The sequence below is a fragment of the Erinaceus europaeus genome, chromosome 7 (genome assembly GCF_950295315.1).
Source record: "Erinaceus europaeus chromosome 7, mEriEur2.1, whole genome shotgun sequence".
In the NCBI taxonomy this organism is placed as follows: Eukaryota; Metazoa; Chordata; class Mammalia; order Eulipotyphla; family Erinaceidae; genus Erinaceus; species Erinaceus europaeus.
Genome location: NC_080168.1, coordinates 121,574,114 through 121,599,967, shown reverse-complemented (window position 1 = coordinate 121,599,967; position 25,854 = coordinate 121,574,114).

The window sequence follows — 25,854 nt, the reverse complement described above, 5'->3', positions numbered from 1 at the left end:
AAGGCTGGCAGGCAACCAGGCTGATGTCTGGGGGTTTGGCAGCAGTGAATTCATTCCTCCTCCTTGGAGTCACAACATGGTCAGAAAGTGCAGTTGTATTTCCATATTCTGTAGCCATAGCCTCTTCTACTTCCTTAAAAAAAAGAATTTTTTTTGAGATATAATACATCTAACACAAAAGTCACTTTTCAAAAGTGTACATTCAGTGCTTTTGAAAGTATTCATACACACCACCCTCTCATTTTAAAAAAGACTTTCTTCTTAGTGTGTTCTTCTAGCAGCTCCACACAGACAATCCATTTAATTTTTCTTTTAAAGGAAGATATGTACTCTGAAATTAATCCTGTACATGATCAGTGGCCCTAGGGGTCTTGGTGCCACATGCTGCCTACATCTCTTCTAGTGACAAGACTGGCTCTTTGACTTGATGTTTCTTAAAATGAGTATTTATACATTTTTTTAATATGTAGCTTATGTCTGCTAGACCAAAACAACAACAAAAGTTTGTACCTTTTGAAATTGCCATTCTGCAGTCAAAATCATAAATTTTATATTTATATTTTTAGATAAATAATTTATTTTCCCTCTTTATTGCCCTTGTTGTTTTTTATTGTTCTTGTAGTAATTATTGTTGTTGTTAATGATGTCATTATTGTTGGATAGGACAGAGAGAAATGGAGAGAGATGGGGAAGATAGAGAGGGGGAGAGAAAGACAGACACCTGCAGACCTGCTTCACTGCCTGTGAAGTGACTCTAACCAGGATCCTTACACTGGTCCTTGTGCTTCGCACCATGTTCACTTAACCTGCTGCACTACTGTCCAACGCCCAATAACAATAATTTTTTAAGGTTCAATATAATAAAATACACATGAGGTTTTCATGCCCACTCTACTGGCAATGCTAAGATTTGAAAGATGCTGAATTTTAGGCTCATTAAAAGCAAGACATCTTGTTCCTACTTGTCCCACACAGCTAAAGTATTGTGTCTCTTCTTTTTTCCTGCTCTGATACTTTCCTTTCTGTACACCAGAATTATATATTAGCCACACATCTTCTCCTCTTAGATAAGCCATTAGCTCTGAGTATATTCCCTTCCGTTGACCTTCCTATCAGAGAACTTTAGGATTCAGAGTCCCCAAGTTCATTAGTCACTTGCACAGATTTCCAACGCTTGGTGTGGATATGCTGTACTGTGTCTTTGTGATTATAAACAGTTAAAATATTCTTACACCCTATCTTTTCCATTGACTCAATATCAAATATTTACTAATTACCATCTACCCAGGGTGATGGTGGAAAGAAAGATACATTTTCACAAATGGGCACATATGTTTGCTTTGACTGAGTCTAGGGTTTTTTTTTTGTATTATTATTAATAATTTTACTTTTATAGACTTGCAATAACTGTGTATATATATTTCCATAAAGCAAAGTAATTAAAGTGCTTAACTCTTGGTCTCTGTTTCTTCGTAGGAAGGCCACACACAAGAACTTCTCTCCACACACAAGAACTTCAGTTGTTTTTAGGTGACTTTCTGTTTTTTCCTCTCTATATAGTTTCCAAGTTCACTGAGTGGACACAACATTCTGTCAGTGTAGCAATGTTCGCACACTGATGTAAAGGAATATAATTTTGTGGCTTCCCCAAGTGTAATTAATTACTACCTGCCTCAGTCTTGGCTGAGTGCCAGTGAGTCTCAATTCTAAAAATTTGGAAGTAGATTAAAACATTTAAGTCATCGATACACAGAATCTTGGTGTGTGAACTCTAATCCATAGTGTTTAAATCTGATGTGTGATCAAAGTCATCAACAATATGAAAGGCATCTAAATGATTTTTATGTTTTTCTAGAATGTTCATTATGCCACATCTATCTGAAATATTACCTTTCAGATATCCAGTGGATTTTACTAGTCCTGAATTAAGCTGGGCTCTGCACCTGGGTACTTGAGGGTAGGGAACTATAAATGACTTTTGGTTATTTTCCCAAGAATTGCTCTTCTGTGGAGAACTAGAATGGTGGGAAATTCCATTATCTGCTTTGCACTATAAAAGGGTCTGATTCTCAGGACACAATACAGTGCTATCAAGGATAAGAGTAGTGTCAGTTTTGTCCAGAAAAATACAAATTTGTGAATATTGGGTGACATCTCAACCTGTGACTGCAATTTATAAAGAAGATGGAAGTGTTCAGAGTCACGTTAATAGTCACAACTACCCCCATTCACATCTAATGATCTAAAATTCCCATAAATGCTCTTTCTGCTAAGGCTTTTTTCATTTAATACGATCAGATGATTGCACTACTTTAACATGAGGTTTATTTAAAAGTAAAAGAAAAAAAAAACTGGTGTTCTTCAATTGTATTTTCTCTTTTCTACTCTGTCACTATTTTCCTTAAACTCTGCTTGGCTTGAACGACCTACCTCCCGTTCTTCAATTTGAGTCTGAATCAGAGTTATCTGGAGATTAGACTACACCAGATTTTGTGGCTCAACTCTCAGGGCTTCTGATTTAGTAGGTCTGGGGTGTGTGTAAGTGTGTGGCAACTCATATTTCTAAAGAGTTTCTGGGGCAGTGGGGCAGCTGGTGGTGGTGCAGCTGACTGAGTGCACACGTTACCATGCACAAAGACCCAAGTTCACACCTCTGGTTTTCACCTGCATGGTAGAAGCTTCATGAGTGGTGAAGCAGTGCTGAAGGTGTCTCTCTCTAACTTCACCATTTCCTCTCAGTGTCTTGGTCTCTAGGCAGTAAATAAGTATATAAATACATAAAATAAAAACAAAAATTTCTACATATTGCTAATACTATAGTTGGGGATCCGATTCTGAGAACAACACACCTGCATGAAACAGACCTTTAACTCCTGTATTAACAGAGGTAGTAATGGTGGTCCTTATTCTTGTCTACTCCTTGACCTCCAAAATATGCAAAATCATTAAAATACTCCATCTAAAATCTCATGTACCTCCTGGAGTCTTCCGTTTTTGGCCTTGACATGAAGACAGGTGTGAAAAATGACTGTGTTTTTCACAGTTAGTTAGTCAATATGGAATAATTAGGTAGCTATCAAGCACTTTGGATGAGCTCAAACAGCTCCAATGACCCAGTCTCTACTTCATTCTTTCTTTCTATCTCTCTTCATTTTTTCTTTACTTTCCTTTTTGTATTAGTGATTTAAAATTGATTTACGAAATTATAACAGGGATATAATTCCACAAATTTCCCACCACCAGAGTTCTCTGTCCCCATTCCCTCTATTGGAAACTGCAGTAGTTCTCTCAAGGTCATGATATGAGTTGACTATTATTTGTATAACTATCTATCTACATATATATATATATTTGCCCATTTTTTTTCCGAGGATACAGTCTCTTAATTGGTACTTTCATGCCTTCCCCTTAAAATCATTACTGTTCATGATAAGATGATTGAAAAATATGTTCCTCAAGTTTCTTTACACTCTCAAAGTGAATTAGATATCACCATAATAGTTAGGAGTCTTAGTTACAACAAAAAAAAACCATTTAATTGTTAGTCAGTATGATCAGAAAGAGATTTAGTATAAGCTACCAGGTAGCTTACAGAATTCAAGTGTGTTGAGAAGAACTTGGAACCCATGCAGAACTCTGGACATTGTGACTTTTAGCTTTTATTATTTTATTTATTTCTGTATTTTGTTCTCTGATTTCCTTTATTCTGCAGGCAGTTAGACTAGAAGCAGATTGGGATGGCTGTTGAGTGAGCCAGTCTGTACTACCCACTGCAATGTCCATGACTTGTTCTTTATTCACAAGCTGGATACTGGGAAAATGCCAGATCCTGATTTTGGAAACCCATCTAATGACTTAGGAAATAGCTCAGCATTGAAAGAAAGATATGGCAATGGCCTGAGCAGGACAGTGAAGATTTTTTAAATAATCCTAGACACTGGCAGAATGGTTCATGATTTCTGGACCTTGGGTTCCTGTGATTTGAAGAAAGACCTTTCTAAAAACAAGCATTGGGCTATCTTTGTTGTTGTTGGCCCTTGAGTTTACATTTAATCGTGTACTCATATGTAGGCCATATTTTTATTAAGAGACTATTTATTGTAATAGGAAATGTACATTGGCAATAATATATTACTGATAAAGATTCCTACCTTTATCATGTATATGTTGAAATAAAAGCATCATTGGTCTGAGTATCAGCTAGACCTTCTTAAGACTATGAAACATGAGCTATCTTAGTCCATGACTAAAATGTTTCTCTATAAATGGAACTCTAATATAGGCTATGTCACTGCTGACTGGAGTCCAACTTTATAACCTTTAGGAGTCCGTTGTTCTTATACCATTCTTTGATGACTTTGTACCATTTGGGGAACCATCTAAAGTGTTAAAGCAGAGACTTGGGATACAATGACAGTTTTGTTTTGCAGAGCCAAGGTGTCCTGCAGATGTGATTTCATCACTTCAGATGACTTCTATGTTATTTGGAAATAGGTAGATAAATAGGTAGACAGACAGATAGATAGATAGATAGATAGATAGATAAAATTCCAGTGTGATATCAATCATCATTTAGTTTAGCGACTCACCCAAAACTTTCAGATGAAACATCTATCTTTTAGACTTGCCCAATATTAACTATGAAAACTAAGGACTTAGCCAAGGTCAGAGAATTATTGATGGTAATAAGACTAGAATTATTGATGATAGTCAAACTAGATAATCAGACTAGAGCCTGGATTCATGGATGGACTTTTGTGTACTAGCTTTTTGTCCTTCCCTGGTCAGGAAAGAGTTATCTGTGTTTACTAGGAGGTATGGAAATCTGTGTATTTTTAGAATGTGTCTAAATGCTATAGAATGATTATACAAGTAAGTAGAATCAGAGATGCCTCTTCAGTAGGTGGAACAGCAGAGTCTTGTTAAAATAAAAGTCATGCTCATAAGCTTTGTAAGACCATATTCATGACTCTGGGGAAATCATTTAACTCCTGTGAGTTGTGATTTATATTTAAAATAAAGAGCCAAACTAGATGGTAAGCTATTTCACCATGAGCACAACGCAGGTCCTGACCAATCAGAACAAATACCAGTTATCAAATCTCAAAGTACAATTGGGATAACTGGTATACCCTAGGAGAATGTCATCCAACTTTTAGCTCTATGAGTTTTCTCTTGCATCTAAATTGCACAGTGAAAAACCTGCCGCATTAGTATTCCTCCCCACCTTTAGTAAGAGGATGATAAAAGGGTACATTGACTCTTCTATCTGAACACTAGGCATTATTTTTAGACCTCAAATTTCAAATAAATATCAGGGAATAAATATCTGCAAGACTGTACTGGAACATTGAGCAAATAATGTGTGTTTATAACACCCCAGAGTTTCCCAGGCTTTTCCATAAAATCAAGTATGAAACAATGTACAGACTAGCTTGGGAAATGGCTAGGAATCCATTTGGTCATAACAGGGACAGTTTCTAGAGCTGAATTCAAAAGCCTGTCACATTTCATTAAGTTTCTAAAGACCTCAGCTCCAAAGGGAAGGCAATTGTGGGTCTGCCGGTAAGCTTGAATATAATCTTTCACAAAGTCTAGAGATAAATGTTGAAATGAGAACAGAATCCATTTAGGATGAATTGGACAGAATAATTCTAAATTATGGCCTTGAAATTCCCACTTCGCTTATAGGAATGAGATAAGGCAGTGCACTCCAGCTAATGGAACATGATCTACTAATTTCCTGAGAAAAGACAAAAGGAAGGGAAGGGTATATTGCTCTCATACAGAATCAACAATTTTCTTCAGTCTCACAGCTGACAATGAGAGGCTGTGTCCAGGGGGAAACTGATAGGAGAGGAAGCCTTAGATCAGAACAAAGAATAAAGGGAAGCTGAACAATGACTCTTAGCCCTTTTGAAGGTGAATTCACCTTCTGCTCTTTCAGCTGTGCTGTTCACTGCCATACTTCTGTAGCCACAGCGGTGTGTCTGGTCCCTGCATCTCTCTCTCTCTCTCCCCCTCCCCTCCCACCTCTTTTTCTGTGCATTTTAATTATTTGTAAATAGTGTTTTCTCTGTGCTATTTTCCCCTTGTACCTGGGAAAAAAAAAGCAGTGCCTTTTTTCCATATGCATGACCATGGAAGTATCATAATAACTTTACCTTATTTACATAAGAATGTGGAAATGGGGATAGGAAAAACTGGCACAGGCTATGGCAGCTATTTTTATGAGATGATAGCATTGAAGTTCAGATGGTATGGATCACTAGAGAGGTCACTCAAATTCTAGAATCCACCGGCTAGAGTAGTGCTCCTGGGAGGTGGGAGTTCTTGTTATCCTAACTCACCTCTGACTGTCCTAGATGTCCTCACACCACTTCTTCCTCTTCCTAAGGTTCTCACCTGACTTTCATAGCCTTGGAAAAGGTGAAATCTTTTTATTGGGATGCGGCATCATCTAAGTTCATTTCCCACGTCTACGCTCGACCGGACCTGCCAATATACGCGGATATCTTCGCCCACCCTGTCCAACGCTTGACGTCTCGTCACCCAATCTGGTCCCCTACGCCTACACTGAACTTCTCTGTTCCAGACTCTTGGAAACAGAGCTGGCAGTCAGCTGAGGTCAAGAACAAACACCTCATCACAGACCCCTGCAAGCGTCAACCCGGCTTTGACCTAGCACGTTATGATTGGGCCCTCCTCAATCGCTATCGAACAGGCCATGGCCGGTGCGCCGCTATGTTCCATCGCTGGGGAGCCAGAGACGACCCGAACTGCCCCTGCGGCTCCAGACAGACTATGACCCACATAGTCAACGACTGCCACCTCTCCAGATTCAAAGGAGGTCTCGAAACTTGACATCAGGCTCAACCTGACGCTGTTGACTGGCTACGGAAGAAGGGCAAACGCTAGAAGAAGAAGATTGGGTCAAAGAAAGAAGATGATGTTCCAACATGACTTCCAGCTACATGTTAACTTCTCTTTCTCTTAGGACAGCTAGAAAAGTGGTCTCTTAGTTCCTCTTCTAAGATGCCTGATTTTCTAAGGCTCCCCCCTACCAGCTAGATAAATAGGAGGAAAAAAAAAAGAAGAAGGAATTTTGGCAATTGTGCTGTCAGGGTTTCTGGCCTTTTCATGTCCTGACTGTCTAAACCCATGACTTCTTTCCTCCAGTATCTTTTGGATGAATAGTCTAGGTATTTGGGGTCCCGTGTTTCCCCAGCTGTTATTTCTTCCTATAAGGGGTATCTATAGGGTAACCAGGAGAGATTTTTGGAATGTTCATTATGTAATAGTGAGCTATAAAGGAAAAATATTAGGGGCCGGGTGGTGGCACACCTGGTTGAGAACACGTTACAATGTACAAGGACCCAAGTTAGAGGCCCTGGCCCCCACCTGCAGGGGGAAAGCTTTGCTAGTGGTGAAGCAGGGCTGCAGGTGTCTCTCTGTCTCTCTCCCTCTCTATTTCCCCCTTCCCTCTCTATTTCTGGCTGTCTTTATGAAATAAATAAATAAATAAATAAAGATAATTAAAAAGAAAAAAAATGGAAGATCTTTCCACCCTAGGGTCCAATCTGGAGTTTGACTAATTTAGTTCTCATCACAGTCCCATACTTTCAATTGACCAGTGAAAAGTTATGTCTTCTAGGGTGTTAAAATGACTTGTGGGAGTCAGGCTGTAGCACAGTGGGTTAAGTGCATATGGCGCCAAGTGCAAGGACCAGCACAAGGACCAGCATAAGGATCCTGCTTCGAGCCCCGGCTCCCCACCTGCAGGGAAGTCACTTCACAGGCGGTGAAGCAGGTCTGCAGGTGTCTATCTTTCTCTCCCCCTCTCTGTCTTCCCCTCCTCTCTCCATTTCTCTCTGTCCTATTCAACAACGATGACATCAATAACTACAACAATAAAAAAAACAAGCACAACAAAAAAAGGGAATAAATAAATATTTTTTTAAAAAATGACTTGTACACCTCTCCCTCTATATCACTTCCTCCTCTCTCAATTTCTCTCTGCCTCTATCCAATAATAAATAAATAAAATTTAGAAAAGGGGGGGCTGGTGGTAGTACACCTGGTTAAACACACACAAGGACCTGGGTTCAAGCCCCTGGTCCCCAATTGCAGGGGGCAAGCTTCACAAGTGGTGAAGTAGAGCTGGAAGTGTCTCTCTGTCTCTCTCCCTCTCTATCTCCTCTTCCTCCTCTCTCAGTTTATCGCTATCTCTATTCAATAATAAATAAAATTAAAAAAGGAATACACAAAGAAAAGGGGTCACATGAAACAGTCCGTGTAAGCCGGTCAGAGTGATGAAAGATACCACTCGCCTTGCAGAATTGTTGAGGGACAGATGAAGAAATACATGATTAATTTTAGAGGAAAACCTTATTGGCACATAACTATCTTCAGATATGTGTTAGATTATCAAAGGAAGTATTATTAGCCATATGTAACTGTCACTGGGGAAATGTCAGAACAGTAAGAAGACTGAAAATCAATTCAGAATCAAGAAAGAATAACCTTGTAAATGTTAAAATAAACAAACTAAACAAACAAACAGTCAACCTGTATTTTACAAATTAACCCCAAAGTCTCAGAACAGGAAAATCACTCTTAGTTCTTAGCCCTGGGAACTGGTGAGTTTTAGAATAACAGCACTAACAATTCTCCCTTTCTCTTCTGGCAACTGGCCCCAGAATCAGTAGAAAAGAGTATTTTCTTTTCTGTTTTTATAAAAGGTGTGACTGACCACCCCATTTGACGTCTGCCATTTTGAATTACAAAGGAAACTCTTTCCCCAAGTATGTGCTATAAGGAGTCACTATGTATGGTGGGTTAGTATGAAAGTTATGCAACCAGTCTGGCAGGAAAAAGCAAAATCCAGCTCTCCAGTTGAGCCGCGTATCAGTTGAGTGCCCACAAACAAATTGTTTGATTGACTGATTGATTAATTGATTTTTGCCTCCAGGGTATAACGGTGGGGCTCAGTGCCTGCAATATGAATCCACTGATCCTGGAGGCTACTCCCCCCATTTTATTGGATAGGACAGAGAGAAATTGAGAGAAGAGAGGGGGATAGAAAGGAAGTCAGACACCTGCAGACCTGCTTGACCATTTATGAAATGTCCCCATGCAGGTGGGGGGAGCCAGGGGTTTGAACTGGTAGCATCTTCACGCTCTTGGTCCGTGTGCGCTTAAAAAGATGTGCCACCACCAGCGCCCCCCCTTTTCTAAATTGTATTTATTTATTATTGGATAGAGACAGAGAGAAATTGAGATAGGCGGAGGTGACAGAGAGGGAGAGGTGTATTCCTCTTGAAGCAAGATGTACAAACAGCTAGAAAGGGAACTTTAAAAGACAGTGCTTGGAGGCTATCTCTATAGTTGAAGCAGCAATTCCTGTTACAGGTTATTTATTTATTTATTTTTAGATAGAGAGAAATTGAGAGGGGAGGAGGAGAGCAAGCAGGAGACAGAGAGATCCCTGTAAATCTACTTCACCACTTGTGAATCTGTCCCCCTGCAGGTGAGGACCAGTGGCTTGAACCCCGGGTCCTTGCACACTGTAATGTGGGGGCTTAACCAGGTGCACCAACACCTGGCCCTCTGTTACAACAATTTCTTTTTTTTATTATTTATTTATTCCCTTTTGTTGTCCTTATTGTAGTTATTATTGCTGTTGTTATTGATGTCATTGTTGTTTTTGTTGGATAGGACAGAGAGAAATGGAGAGAGGAGGGGAAGACAGAGAGGGGGAGAGAAAGACAGGCACCTGCAGACCTGCTTTGCCGCTTGTGAAGCGACTCCCCTGCAGGTGGGGAGCCAGGAGCTCGAACCATGATCCTTCGCCTGTCCTTGCAAGGATCCTTCGGGTCCTTGCACCCGACTCCCACAACAATTTCTATAACCAGTGTGGTAACTCATCCTTCTAGCATGAAGTTGGGGGGAACCTTTTGGAAATGACTTACTGCAGATTGGACAGTGGCTCAGGGACTGAGTGCAGATGAACTTAGAAGGGGTGTGTTGCCCATGTGTCACGTGCATTTGTAAGTGGCTTGGGGTGGGCTCTGTTGTGAACACATGGTGGGTGCTGTGAGTACTTGCATGCATTGTGGGGTTGAATGTGAGGTATGTTGGAGTATATGGTGTGTGCATCTCATGAATACGTACGTGGTGTTTGTGTATTTTAGTGTGAGACATATGGATGTGCAATGTTTATGGGTTCTGTGCCCTTATACATACTTGTGTGTGTAGAGTGTACATGTATCCATATTTACATATGGGCAGGACTTTCACTGGTGATGGTGAGAGAGAGGGAGAGGTGTATGCCACAGGAGAAAGGGAGAATTGTTAGTGCTGCTGTTCTAAAATTCACCAGTTCCCAGGGCTAAGAACTAGGAGTGATTTTCCTGTTTCCAGACTTTGAGGTTAGTTTGTAAAATACAGGTTGACTGTTTTTTGTTTTGTTTGTTTTAACATTTACAAAGTTATTCTTTATTGATTCAGAATTGATTTTCAGTCTTCTCATTGTTCTGACATTTCCCCAGAGACATGTGATACATTTACACATTGTGTGTGCAAGCGTGTGTTCCTGTGTATTTATTTATTTGTTTATTTATTTATTTTTTGCTCGGTGCCTGCACTATGAATCCATTGCTCCTGGAGACCATTTCCCCGCCTTTTTAAAAATTGGATAGGACAGAGAGAAATTGAGAGGAGAGGGGTAGATAGAGAGGGAGAGAGACAGACACACACCTGCAGACTTTTTTTCCACTGCTTGTGAAGTAAGCCCCTGCAGGTGGGGAGCAAAGGGCTCGAACCGGGATCCTTGAGCTTCCTTGAACTTCACGCCATGTGTGCTTAGCCCGGTGTACCACCTCCTAGCTCCCTCTTCTGCATTTTGAATGGCCAGGTCTCTGGCTTGTGTGTGTACTATGCATATGTATGAATATGTGTACCATCTGGCTGTGTGGTACATCTTTTTTGTGTATATGTGTGTGTGTAGACTAAGGCCATGTGACATTTGTGGGGGTGATTGTGTGTGTGCTTTGTATATCTGTGTGGTGTCTGGTGTGTGTGATATGTTTGCATGTGTGTCGCATGCGGCATAGGTGTAGCATGTGTGTGTGTTTTTGTGTGTGGCTATCTTGTTCTCTAGGATTCATTACTGCTACTTTTTCTCGGTTCTTCTAATGTTCTGGTCAGTTTCAAATGGAAATATGTAAGCAATTAATTTTAATAGGCCTCCGTGGCCAGCTCACCCTCCACAGAGCTGGCTACGCTTCAAGACAGTGGAGCCAGAGGAAGGCACTGCGGAGGTATTAAAAATAAATACCAATTAATTAATTTTTTTATATGTGTTTCACTGCAGGCCAAAACCACCATTAGATTTGCATTGGCAACAGCCCTTCTTCAAAGTGGACTTTTAGGTTCAACTTCAGGCTGATTTTGTTGGGCTCAAATTGGATTTTTCAGAGATGAATAGGGGTCTTACTTCTCACTTTGAAAATAAGCTAGGCTACTTGCAAATGCATGACAAAGAACTGCCACCGCCTGCCTTTGAAGCTATCTTCCTCTCTAAAAATAAAAATCAAATATCCCAGAAGTTTTAAACTCCACCCTTACCTTTTTTAATAGCAATAATAATAATAATAATAATAATTTTTTTAATCTGCAAAAGGAACCTGCCATAGATCTGAGACACAAAGACAGCGTGTGAATACAAACACCACTTGCTGAACACTCGTGCCATTTGTCCCTACATGGACTCTGTTCAAAGCGTTGGTCTCCAATGCCATTTTGAAACTGAAACAACAGACCTTTTCTCAGAATCCTCTGGCACAGAAGCTGAGGTAACACCAGTGAGAAATGCGCCAAATTCTAATGGCTCCCGGGAGGGCTGGTTGTCAGATTAAGAAGAAACAAAAAGAAAAAAGAAAAAGGAGAAGAAGACCCCCCCACCCACCCATGATGTTCAGGCTCCTGCAGAAGCCGGAGGATATTTCAAACTAGTTTAGAGAGGTGACTCTTTGTCACACACCAAGACAGTGAAGGAGGGACAGCAAAGTGCCTTTCATTTACTTAGCCAGTGTTTATAAATGAGCGATCAGTGTGGCTGTTTGGAAAGCCTTTCTTCTTCTGTGTCAGTGTGTCTTGTGAAGCTGCCCAGCATTCTGGGCTTGGAGACTATGGCTGTGAAAGGGGCCTCAGGCCTTGAGCCAAGTTTACAGGAACTGAATGCTCTGGTTTGACTCCTAGCTTCTTAGTCCTCATTGCCTTAAGTGAAGTGGCTTCATCCAAAATATATGTCTAAGCCCCCATTTTAGGTTCATTTATTATTATCTATTATTTATTATGGTTGTATTATAAGCATTAATAGAATATTTTACAAAAGGAGTATTCACAGCATATGCAGTGTTCGAGATTAAACTTGGAACCTCACACAAGTTAAGTCAGATCTGTGTTTGAACTGCTTCCTGGGTCACCTTGTAAGAAGGTTTCATGGGAGGGTCAGGTTGGGCTCGGTATCATGTGCAAGGACCTAGGTTCAAGCTCCTGATCCCCAGATGTAGTGGGGAAGTTTCATGAGTAGTGAAGCAGATCTGCAGGGCTCTTTCTCTCTCTCTCTCTCTCTCCATTATTTCTTAATTTCTCTCTGTCCTTTCAAACAAAAAACAGAAAGGGGGGAAATGTTCCATATAATTTTTAATTAAAAAAAAAAAGAGTGGGCTGGGAAGATAGCCTAATGGTTATGCAAAAGACTCTTAGGTCTCTGGTTCAATCCCCAGCACCACCATAAACCAGAGCTAAGCACTGTTCTGGTCTGTCTCTCTTTCTCTGTATCTTTTTTTTTTTACATTAAAATAAATTAAATAAAATATTTAAAAAAGAAAGAAACAGGGGGCCAGGTGGTAGAGCAGTGGGTTAAGCACACATGGCATGAAGCACAAGGACTGGTATAAGGATCCTGGTTCCAGCCCCTGGCTCCCCCACCAGTGGAGGGAGGCTAGTTGCTTCACAAATGGTGACACAGGTCTGTAGGTGTCTATCTTTCTCTTCCCCTCCTCTCCCGATTTCTCTCTGTTCTAACAACAATAACAATAACAATAACAACAAGGGCAACAAAATGGAAAAAATGGCCTCCAGGAGCAGTGGATTCATAGTGCAGACACCAAGCCCCAGTGATAATCCTGGAGGCAAAACAAACAAACAGATAATTAAAAATTCAAAAGAGAGTGGGGTCCAGAAGATAGCTCACCCAGTAGATAATCCATTGCCTTGTGTACAGTATAGATTTGAGTCCCAGCAGCATGTGGGATATCCACAGCCCCATTGAAAGATCAGATATTGTGGTAGCTCACTCTCTCTGAAATAAAATGAATGAAAAAAATAAAAAGAAAATTGTCCCAGGAACAATGAAATTGTATATGTATAAGGTCTTGATGCTGGAAAGACAGAAAGAGAGAGAGAGAGAGAAGACAAGATAATGTTACCACACTATACCTTTAAAATCTATAAGGACTCTGTGAATAATGAATGATAATTTGAAGGTGACCTCTTACATAAGAATGGTGATTCACCAACTGGTAAAATCTTCCCCAAGTTGACTGGCTCCATCACTATCTGCCCTTGACTTAAGAGGGGTAATATTGGATCGGAATCTCTCCACTGTCTCAGTACTTCGCTGTCAGAAACATGATTAGCTTATGCTGACACTGGAAAAATATACAAGAGGTAGACAATGAGGGTCCTAGAAGCCAGATTAAAAGGATGGGCTTTATTCTCAAAGTCAAAAGAATCCCATGGAGGTGATTTCAAAAGGTTTAAGTTTAGAAAGATCCCATAGTGGCTGAGTGGTAAGACTGGAGATAGAGAAACCAATTCTGAGGCTAGTGTCTTTCTTCCTTTCCCTTCATTTGTGGTAATAAGATTGTGTATCTTTGCAATGGATGATAAGGGTGGCCAATAACAGTGCCAACAGAGTACTTCTGAAATAAGAGGCTTTTGAATATTCCGTTTGATTCTTCATTTAAGCTATTCACTCATGGGGTGCCTACAATATGCCTGTGTTTGTTCCAAGTGCTAGAGTTCAAAGCCATTGCTCTCACAGGAATTTCCATTATCCAATGGGGGAGACAGACAGTACCCAGGAAAATCAGATGTCTAGTCTCCTAGATAGTGATAAGGAATGAAAAAAAAAAAAAACAGAGGAGAGACAGGGCATGTGGAGATAGTATGGGGGTTAGAGGCCTACACATGAAGACTCAATAGAAGTGAAGGAGGGGGAGTCGGGCTGTAGCGCAGCGGGCTAAGCGCAGGTGGCGCAAAGCACAAGGACCGGCATAAAGATCCCGGTTCGAACCCCGGCTCCCCACCTGCAGGGGAGTCGCTTCACAGGCAGTGAAGCAGGTCTGTGGGTGTCTATCTTTCTCTCCTCCTCTCTGTCTTCCCCTCCTCTCTCCATTTCTCTCTCTGTCCTATCCAACAACAACAATAACTACAACAATAGAACAACAAGGGCAACAAAAGGGAATAAATAAAAAAAATTTAAAAAATAAGTGAAGGAGGTAGTCGTGTGGATCAGTGCCTCTGGCCGGGTGGGGTGGAGGTAATGGAAACAACAGGAGCAAAGATCTCAAAGTTAAGCACCAGAACCAGGATGTTCAAGAGAGAGCAGACAAGCCAGAAAGACAGACTACATGAGAAAGAGGGAAAGTGGTGGGAGATGAACTCAGAGAGGCTGGGGATGGAAGCACTTTGGCTTTAATCCTACTCAGATGGCGACGGAGGAGAGAGATGACCGAACTGAAGATGTGACGGGATTTTCTAAATGCTGTGCTAAGCATAGAATTTAGAGGCCAAGAGTAAGATAGACAAGAGCTGAGGAATCAGGAAGAGGTAGAGCATCAGACTTGCATATCCGAAATTCCTGGTTTGATTCCCAGTATCACACTCTGGTTCCTTTCTATTTCATATGAGACTTCAAGTGTATACAGAAGTATACAGAAGTGTAAACAGAAGTGTAAACAGAAGTGAAGTCTTCTTATAAATTCAGGAGATCTCAGAATGTAGGTGATAAATTCATAAGCTGATGAGATCACTAAAGAGAAGAGTAACTAGTGAAAAAAGAAGTGAAAAGTGGACCTCAGGAAAGTTCTGATACCATCAACATCTAAGTTACTGGGTATCTGCCACAAGTCCTTTATCAGAATTTACGTGCACTTATTTCTTCTAATTTCCCATCTTTCTGGAACATTCTTTTTCCAATGCAGCAGTTTTATTTTTTCTACTGATTCCCATTATAAATTAATATGATTTTGCTACATATTGAGTTTAAATAGAATTCATTGGTAACCTAGGAATCCAATTCACACTTTTCAACAATGTTTCAACAATGGGAATATATATTCTGAACTACAATTTGTCTTTCAAAATTATCTTTGGAACATGATCAAGTTTCAACTTGAACACTGGCTTGTTTCCGATGTAGGAAAAAATACGTTTTTCCTTTTTATCCTTTATATCTTTTCATTGGATGAGGTATCTTTTCAATTGATTATTTGCACTGATGATTCAACCAACATATCTGTCTCTTTGAATTTATAAATTTATAAATCTATGATTCATATAACTTTCATCATCAGGTATTTATCTTTTTTACTTTACCATCTCTCCTTGCTCTGGCCTTTGGCTTGTCCTCACATATTTTACACTTAAGACACATTATGCGCTTTCTAATTTTACTGATCCATTTCTACTAAGTGATGACTCTTCATTTTATAGAGATAACAGAAATATAACCACTTTCTCTGGCTACACACCTTATTTACCCCAAATTAACACAAGAACAGACTCAACTTTGCCCTCTTTGGGGTGATAACTTCCCTGTTCTATCTTGGGTTCCAAAGGTTCCCTGACCATGAGGAGTAGGAAGTGGGGGGGGGGGTGCATAGCCATGAAGGGGATGGGATTTGAATGAAGAAGCAAGATCATCCATATTTTATTCTTGGCTCACATTTCTGGAACCCGTTAAGGAAAGCTTATTATTTCCTCCAGCTGAGCTTTTTAACATGTAGATTAAATTGCATTTTCCTTAGTCTCTGCACCTAAGCCAACTGACTTCTTTCTTTCTTTCTTTCTTTCTTTCTTTCTTTCTTTCTTTCTTTCTCTCTCTCTCTCTCTCTCTCTTTCTTTCTCTCTTTTTCCTTTGCCTCCAGGGTTATTGCTGGGGCTCATTGCCTACACTAATCCCTAGCACTGCAAAAACGATATCATCTGTTTTCCATCTACACCATGCCTCGGCCTCACGTGAGCTTAATGTGCAGCTTGGCGATACGAGAATCCGGCATGAAGCCCAGCCAGTCTATCTTGGCGTTACTCTCGATCGCACCCTGTCATTTCACAAACATCTCATAAAAACTGCAGCAAAGGTGGGCACGAGGAATCACATCATTGCAATACTGGCCAGCTCCTCATGGGGTGCGAGCGCTTCCACACTACGATCATCATCTCTGGCATTATGCTATTCCACTGCAGAATACTGTGCCCCAGTATGGTTCCGTAGCCCCCATGTCCACTTGGTCGATTCCAAATTATACTCCTCCATGAGGATAATTTCTGGAACCATCCGTTCCACCCCGGTTCCATGGCTGCCAGTTCTTAGCCACATCGCCCCGCCAGATATTCGTCGGGATGCGGCATCATCTAAGTTCATTTCCCACGTCTACGCTCGACCGGACCTGCCGATATACGTGGATATCTTCACCCACCCTGTCCAACGCTTGACGTCTCGTCACCCAATCTGGTCCCCTACGCCTACACTGAACTTCTCTGTTCCAGTCTCTTGGAAACAGAGTTGGCAGTCAGCTGAGGTAAAGAACAAACACCTCATCACAGACCCCTGCGAGCGTCAACCCGGCTTTGACCTAGTACGTTATGATCGGGCCCTCCTCAATGGCTATCGAATAGGCCATGGCCGGTGCGCTGCTATGTTCCATCGCTGGGGAGCCAGAGATGACCCGAACTGCCCCTGCGGCTCCAGACAGACTATGACCCACATAGTCAACGACTGTCACCTCTCCAGATTCAAAGGAGGTCTCGAAACTCTACATCAGGCTCCACCTGACGCTGTTGACTGGCTACGGAAGAAGGGCAAACGCTAGAAGAAGTGCCTACACTAGGAAACCACTGCTCCTAGGAGCCATTTTTCCCCCTTTTGTCACCCCTATTGTTGTCTTTATTATTATTGATGTTGTTGCTGGATAGGACAGAGAAATTGAGAGAGGAGGGGAAGACAGAGAGGGGGAGAGAAAGGTCTGCTTCACTACTTGTGAAGCGACCTTCCTCCCCTCCCCCGCAGGTGGGGAGCCAGGGTCTTGAACTAGGATCCTTCTGCGGGTCCTTGTGCTTTGTGCCATGTGCACTTAACCAGCTGCACGACTACCTGACCCCCTCTAAACCAATTTCTTTAAAAACAAATGAAAACCAAACCAAACCAAAGATTCTTCTTATGCATCTCAGGTGCCTTTTCTGATCACTGTTGCTACATTTTTGTATGGAAGGACCAAGTTAACCCAGAGAATCTTCTCGATGAATACCCCTAACCTCTGTGTATCAGAAGTATCCTTCACTCTCTTGCTAGTAGGATTAATCTCTCTGAAAACCATTGGTGTCAGTATTTGCAAGGCAAGTCTCCCTGTAACATTCTTTCATTTACTGAGTTAATCTTTGGGAAGGGTGCAATGTTATTAATTCCACTAGAGGATTTCACAATCTCTTTTATTTGTTTCAGTTCAACAGTTTTTCCCTGGGACTGCGGTAAATGATCACTAGGTCCTGCAGTTAAATTCTTTGGTTCTACTGAACTGCAAAGCGGTGATTTCTATTTGCATTTCTAATTCATGTTTACTTTGTCATCATGCTTCCATATTTCCCAAAGTTATTGAGAAATAATGTGTGAAGGTGTTATTATTACTATTTTCATAAAAAGAACACCTGACAAGCCATCTGGAGGTCAGGAATGTAGCCCCATCAGTCAAGGGATGAATATCTTCTTGCTGTTTCAGTTGAAATGGGGTTTGTGCTACTTTCTCTGCTCTGACATGGAGGTAGTATTCTGTTTGATCCCCTAGTTTAAGTGGACATTCTTCTCTGCTCAGATTGACAAAAAAGAAAAACAAATTTCTAGGTCACTAAGCCTTGGCATTCACAAATGGGCATCTCTTCTCCTTTTGGAGAACAGGAAGGGAACTGAAGGACTCTATTCATACTCTTCTCAGCCTACTACTTGAAGAAATTAACTTGGTAACCTTGCAGAAACATATAGCAGAAAAAGCTGATACAATGGAGAATAGCTACATTTTGTGTGACAAAGTGTGGTAAGGCATTTAATTGAAAAAACAATACATAAACTATGGGACATGCTATATACCATTTTAGCTGGCTTTTTTGTTTGTTAGTTTGTTTGTTTTGCTAGCCCAAACCAACACTTATATAGGGAATTTAATCTGACATGTATTTGTAAAATGAGAAAATATGCTTTTGTAATGCCTTTTTGGTTTCATAAGACATGGTACAACTCAAGACTTACCTAACTAACTCAGCTGGTCAACTGGTAGCTGTGTGTTCTAAGACTTTGAGATGAATTGAGGAAATTAGAGATCATGAGACCATTCTAAGAGTTGTAGTAGGATACCTGCCCAAAATGACTATGATGGATAATATCATAGTCTTCGGAGGTACAACTATTAGATTTCAGTCAGGGTGGTATCAGCTCCAGATCAAATGTAGGAATCAAATTAATTTTCATGTCCATTTAATTCTGAAGCCTGTGACCTCTCCTCTCTACAGCTCTGCCTTCTATGATTGTATTTCTCTTCTCCTCTTTCCCCTTTTTGGTGTAGATGTCATCCCTTTATTCAAATCCTTACCTCTGAGGAGAAGGTAAGATAATTCTGTGTAGATATGTTAGAAATTAGGTCAAGATGAGTTGAAAACTGAATGTAATTTTAGTAATGGAAGTCTTTATTCTCTCAGTACTAAATGGAAAGGAAAAGCAGCTGAAAAATATTAAAATGTACTGCTAAGAATAGGGGTCAGCAGCCCAGGGCTAGATGTCTAGTTCCCAGAATGACAGCAGAATCTAAATAATCTCTCAGAAACATATTTTCTGAATTGAAAAGAATAATAACACCTGAGGTAAACCATGGACATGACTAAATGTGATCCACATGGGCAAGTGACTGGACCAGTCAATTGTTGACTTCTTCTGTGAACTTTGCTTTCCTTGTCTGAAATCTGATAGGACTGAGTTTAATATGCTCTACATCCCTTGTTAGTTCTAGTTGCTAGTTCTCTCATAGGACTAAAAAGCCACCACCTCCCTGTGGAGACTAATTATTTGGTCAGCTAAAGTCTTAAGCAAGTGCAAAGTTTCAGCAAGTCCAAAGAAACTAGTTTTAATTAATTAATCCTTTTTTATATGTTTAGCTTTTTAAAAAAAATTAAAAATATTTATTTTCCCTTTTGTTGCCCTTGTTGTTTTATTATTGTAGTTATTATTGTTGTTATTGATGTCACTGTAGTTGGATAGGACAGAGAGAAATTGAGAGAGGAGGGGAAGACAGATAGGGGGAGAGAAAGAGACATCTGCAGACATGTTTCACCGCTTGTGAAGCGACTCCCTTGCAGGTGGGGAGCGGGGGCTCGAACCAGGATCCTTATGCCGGTCGGTCCTTGGGCTTTGCACCACGTGTGCTTAACCTGCTGCGCTACTGCCCGACTCCCCTATATATGTTTACTGACTACAGTTTATGTGTTAGAGACAATTTTCTTTTTATTTATTTATTTTTGCCTCCAGGGTTATCTCTGGGGCTTGGTGCCAACACTACGAATCCATTACTCCTGGAGGCCGTCTTTTTTTCCCATTTTATTGGGAAAGACAGAGTGAAATTGAAAGAAGAAGGGGAGATAGAGAAAAAGATAGACACCTGCAGACCTGCTTCACTGCTCATGAAGTGAACCCCTGCAGATGGGGAGCCGGGAGTTTGAACCGGATTCCTTGCTCGGTCACACACCATTTTCACTGTGGCTATGTGGCAGATGAAATGATTACAAGAGAAGCGATATAACCAACACAAGTGTGAAACTGGTGAGCTGTCTCTCAGACTACCTTTCCCCAGATCAGTCTCTGTGTTCAAGAGTATGTTGAAGGTTCTTTGAACCTCCTTGTTTTGTGTTTCAATGGAATCTCTAATACATAGGCAAGATTGATTAAATCTCTGGTGATTGAACTCAGTCTCCAGTGCCACTTCTACCGCCCTTTCAGGCAAACAGGTGAGACTGAAAGTTTTAACTACCTTCAGTTGGTTTCCCCTAGCAACCTCTCCCCAGCCTTTGATACTTTCCAAATGTCACTCCACTAAATAACGATCAAGAGACACCTACCTCTCTTGTAGGAAAATTCCAGGATTTTAAGAAGCTCTGTGCCAACAATAAGACCTAAGACCAACTATTTTACTTCTTATTAGAAATCACATTATCACAGAAGCCCAACGGAGCCAGTTTATTGAATGTTCCAGCATCAATTAATCTAGACACGTGACAAAACCTTACCTTAAGAGCCAGGAAGACTTCTGTTTAGAGCACAGGGCTTCTGAGCCAGAGGGATCAGATTCTATCTCCTACATTGCCCTCTGCCAGGAATTAAGTGGTGCTCTTGTCTCACTCATAAAGTAAGTAAAAAAATAAATCTTAAAACATGTAGGTAAGACCAGCAAAATAGCCCACTTGGACTGTGCACTGCTTCGCCATGTGCATGACACAGGTCCGAGCCTGAGCTTTATGGTGTCTTCAGTGGTCAAATGAAACCTGAGCCCGGTTTTATTGAAGGAAGTTTTGGTGCTGTGGTCTCTTTCACACCCTCTCACTCACTCTGGATCTAAATTAACAACAATAAAAAAATAAAAATAAACAAACCAACCCACAGAGCATTCCCCATCTCTTGCACAGACCCACTCAGGTTGTAGATTTATAAGCAAAAATTTTTAAAAATGCTATTATTAAAACATGTCTAGCTCCTTAGTTCTTTTTTTTCTTCCCTTCCAGTTTTCATCAGTGACTTAACAGTGTTTTACAAAATTATTAAGAGTCCAGGGTTATAATTCCACACCCACACATGGCGTTTGTGACTAACTATACAGTCCACCAAAATTCTGTGTTCCACCATATTTTTTGGTGAGTCCAAGAGACAAATGACAGTTATTTTAAGTAACTCATTTAGTGGCAGTTTGTTATGCTACATTTGACCACTGAAGACACCATAAAGCTCTAATCGATCAAAAATGAAAGATTTGTCCTTGCTAAGTCAGTTTTGTTTGGCTCTCACACTTTCAAAATGGCCCTCAATCTTAACTGACTTCAGCTCATGAACAGCCATGTCCTTTTCAATTCCTCATCACTAGCAAACTACCGCTTAGCTCTCATTTCTTTGACTTCAGTCTAGCCTTCCCTCAAATTCAGTTCATTTTACAGTCTTTGTAGAAATGTAGGCACGTTTCCTTGTAAGAGACCCAGTCTATATAATGCCAAGCACGATAGATGATACACATAGTCCAGGTCAAATATAACTTCCAGGAAATTTTCAACAAAGTTAACACATTGATACTTTAAAAAAAATTATTTATTTATTAGCTTTTATTGCCCTTATTATTTTTTATTGCTGTAGTTATTATTGTTGTTGTTATTGATGTTGTCATTGTTGGATAGGACAGAGAGAAATGGAGAGAGGTGGGGAAGACAGAGAGGGGGAGAGAAAGACAGAGACCTGCAGACCTGCTTCACTGATTGTGAAGTGACTCCCTGGCAGGTGGGGAGCCGGGGGCTCGAACTTGGATCCTTACGTTGCTCCCTGCACTTTGTGCCACCTGCACTTAAGCCGTTGTGCTACCGCCCAACTCCCACATTGATACTTTTATAGCCTAAAAGTTCTTTCCTTAGTAGTTTATACCTGTTTATTATTATTATTTTATATTTATTTATTCCCTTTTATTGTCCTTATTGTTTTATTGTTGTAGTTATCATTGATGTCGTTGTTGTTGGATAGGACAGAGAGAAATGGAGAGAGGAGGGGAAGACAGAGGGGGGAGAGAAAGACAGACACCTGGAGACCTGCTTTACCACCTGTGAAGCAACTCCCCTGCAGGTGGGGAGCCAGGGGCTCGAACCGAGATCCTTATGCTGGTCCTTGTGCTTTGTGCCACCTGCGCTTAACCGCCTGACTCCCTATTATTATTTTTTTTTAAAGATAGAGGCAGGGACAAAAGGAAAGGGTTGGGGGGAGGGGTGGAGATGACAGCACCAAAGCCGCTTTCAATGTTGGGCTTGAATTTGGGTTACATACATGGCAGTGCAGAAGACTACCCCAGTGAGCTATTTTGCTGCCTTGGTTCCCTCTCTTAACTGGATTGAAAAAAATTAAGATTTAACAAAGACGTTATGGCAGAAATAGGTTACCCCTCCACCTCCAGTGCCACCCCACCCCCTATCTGTCTTTGGCACAAGAGCCCTAAATTTCATGGCAGTGGTGGAATAAACAATAGTTTGGAGATTAATTTCTCTGGAACGAATCTGACCTGTGAAAATTTCTGGCAAAATGTAAATCATGTTTCCACCTCTGCCCTTTAGCTTGATTTCCTTTTAACTGCCCCTCTCCTGCTTCTTCCTGGGGAAGGAGGAACTCCGGCCACTATACTTTGCTTTTTCCCAGAGTCCTCCTTACCAGGAAGCATTTGGCCCTTGTCTAAGACCACACAGCAAGTTCCTCAGAATCTCTCGGTCTCACCTATGAGGATTGGAGCTACACATGCCAGTAATACATTCTCTTATTCTACTTGAGACTTTTATTATTATCCCATTGTGAAGAACCCAGAGACGTACAGAATGGCTTTTTTTTTTTTCTTACTGCCCACTTTAGCATCTACTCTCATTTCCTGTACCTCTTCCCCTTAGCATGTGTTTTGGGCTAAAAATTCTGCTGGGGTTGGTCCATGGGAGTGAAAAGTTACATGTGATGAAGGAAAGAAATCATTGTGCATTCTTGGGAGAAATAAAGACTGTGTGTGTGTATAAAGAATATGCTAACCTAGGGGGCATGGTGCTGATGCACCAGGTCAATTGCACATATTACCAAGCACAAGGACCTGGGTTCAAGGCCCCCCCCCCCCCAGCTATCCATCTGTAGGGGGTCTGCTTCACAAACAGTGAAACAGGTCTACAGATGTCTATCTTTCTTTCCTTCTCTCTATTGTCTTGTCCTTTCTCAACTTCACTCTCCTATCTAATAAAAATCAGAAAGAAACAAAAAGGACTCCAAGACACACTGATGGGTTTATCTGACCAGGGAAGTCCATTTGGCATCATGAGAGCATCTGGAACCTGAAAAAAAAAATTTTTTTTTCCCAGCAGGAGTGGTGGTTCAAGAGGTAGAAGGCATTTGGAAGTGGAAGGCCCCTGATTCAGTTCCCAGCACCTCATATAAGCATGACAATTCTTACCTTCTCCCTTTCTGTTTTAAATAAATAAATAAAAATATGTTTTCAAAGGAGAACAACATTTTTTTTTCATCTAGTGGAATATCATTTCAGTGCTTAGATATGAAGTATCTTTGGTTTGTATTAAGGGACAACTAGATATTTCCTCAGTCCTGTGATCAAATTTGCCTATGCAATAGAGAATAGTAATCAAGGAAGAACAGAATACATAACAGATTACCTTGGTCCCAACTGTCTCAAGACAGCCAGGCTCTTTATAATTTGGAACATTCATGCCACATCCCAATTTGGTTGTCAAGTGGCCCTCCCCTCAACTATCAGGAGCTAAATCTGGAATACTGAGGTCAAATAGCTTAGACCAGGAGACAAGACAGGGAGGCAAGCTCCTTTGACTTCACTGTGTTCTTAGATCTGAGTTTGGAAGATACCAGCCATCTCACTCTTGTTTTCTAGAAATAAACTAGGAAGGACAGATTCACTTCCCCAGTCAAGTCAGTGAAAACTAACAACAAAGAAGGGCACTAACACTGCACACAAAATGTGATCAAATATCGGTCATCTAGATTATTTCCAGTATGGGCAGGAACATTGATAATCCTAAAAATTTGGAATAGGGAGCAGGTTTCAGGGACAGATTTTATTACTTCAACATCTGAATGGCTAGAAAGTCTTTGCAAGTCTTTAACAGGATATCATAGACTGTGTTGCTGAAATAATTTCTTCTTCTAGGGAATGGGAGTCAAGCTCAAGGTGGCAATATGGCTGTCTTCTGATGTCAGCCCTGTTGCCTGTTTACTGTACCTATTATGGTAGAGAGGAAGAGCTCTGGTCTCTTACTCTTCTTACAACATTGATAGGATTAATTGTATTTATGAAAATTTCATCCTCTTTACCTTGTGCTACTCTAGAGGGGAGCTAAAACAGTCACCCCCACGGAGCTTGAAGGAGTCATGTTAAGTGAGGTAAGTCAGAAAGAGAAGGATGAATATGGGATGATCTCACTCATAGACAGAAGTTGAAAACTACTACCATGATACCAACCTGGCTTTCCTAGGCAGATGACTTCACCAGTGTGTCCTGAACCCTGGAGCCCTAACCCACTAGGGAAAGGTAGGGACAGGCTGGGGGTATGGATTGACCTCTCAATACCCATATCCAACAGAGAAGCAATTACAGAAGCCAGAACTCTGACCTTCTGGGCCCCATTGAGATCTTTGGTCCATACTCCCAGAGGGATAAAGAATAGGGGAGCTTCCAGTAAATGGGATGGGATATGGCATGCTGATGGTGGGAGCTGTGTGAATTGTGCCCCACTAATCCTGCAATCTGGCCTATCAGTATCAAATCACAAATAATAATAAAAAGAGAGAAGTTAAAAAAATAAAACACAAAGCTAAACTTGGACAGCGTTTGGTATATTGCACCAAAATAAAAGACTCTGGGGTTGGAGGAGGGGGCAGTGTTCAGACTGTGTTACTGCAAATGACCTAGAAAGAAAAAGAGGACCAGAACTAATAATTACACAAACAGTCGACTGTCATAAGAACAACAAAAGAAGATACTCTGTGTACCAGCGAGCAGCGAAGGAAAATTGCCTTGTGCCAGGAGCGTAACACAATCAATCGGGGACTCAATAGGGAACAGGCCCTAGTCTGTGAGGTTCCAGCATGGCTTCTCCACTGAACCCATTTTTGAGTTGAGGTCCAGCAGATGGCTGTAGCATTGGCTAGATAGTTAAAGAAAAAGAGAGAGTTCAGCCTGGTTGGAGGAGCGGGGAGTGTTCAGGTCCTGGAACATGATGTCAGAGTTGGACCTAGAGGGTGTTGAATTGTTATGTGGGAAACTGAAAAAATGTTACTCACGTACAAACTATGGTATTTTACTGTCAACTGTAAACCATTAATTTCCCCAGTGAAGAAAAAAGAAAAAAAATGGTCACCTCAGAAATAGGGATTTCATCGGAGGGGGCCTGGAAATAGAACAAAGATGGGTTCTGTGATACAGATTCACCCTAGAGAAGATTAGGTTTGTGGAAAGGGTGGAGCACCAGGACCCTCCAGGGCTGAGTGACCCAAATTTCATGAGTTCAGACATTCTGGGTGGAGGACTGGGTGTTGCCTGTGCCTTAGAGACACTCCCATTCTTCCTGGAGATGCAAGAAGTCATGCGGCCTTAAGTGAGTCATCCTTTCTCTTTCTTTAAGTTCCTTGACCTTGGAAAGCTTGTTGGGTCAGTGTGTAAGGTCATGAAAACAGTCATTTGGATTTACTGGGTACATAAGTTGTTCATCATTTTTTTTTAC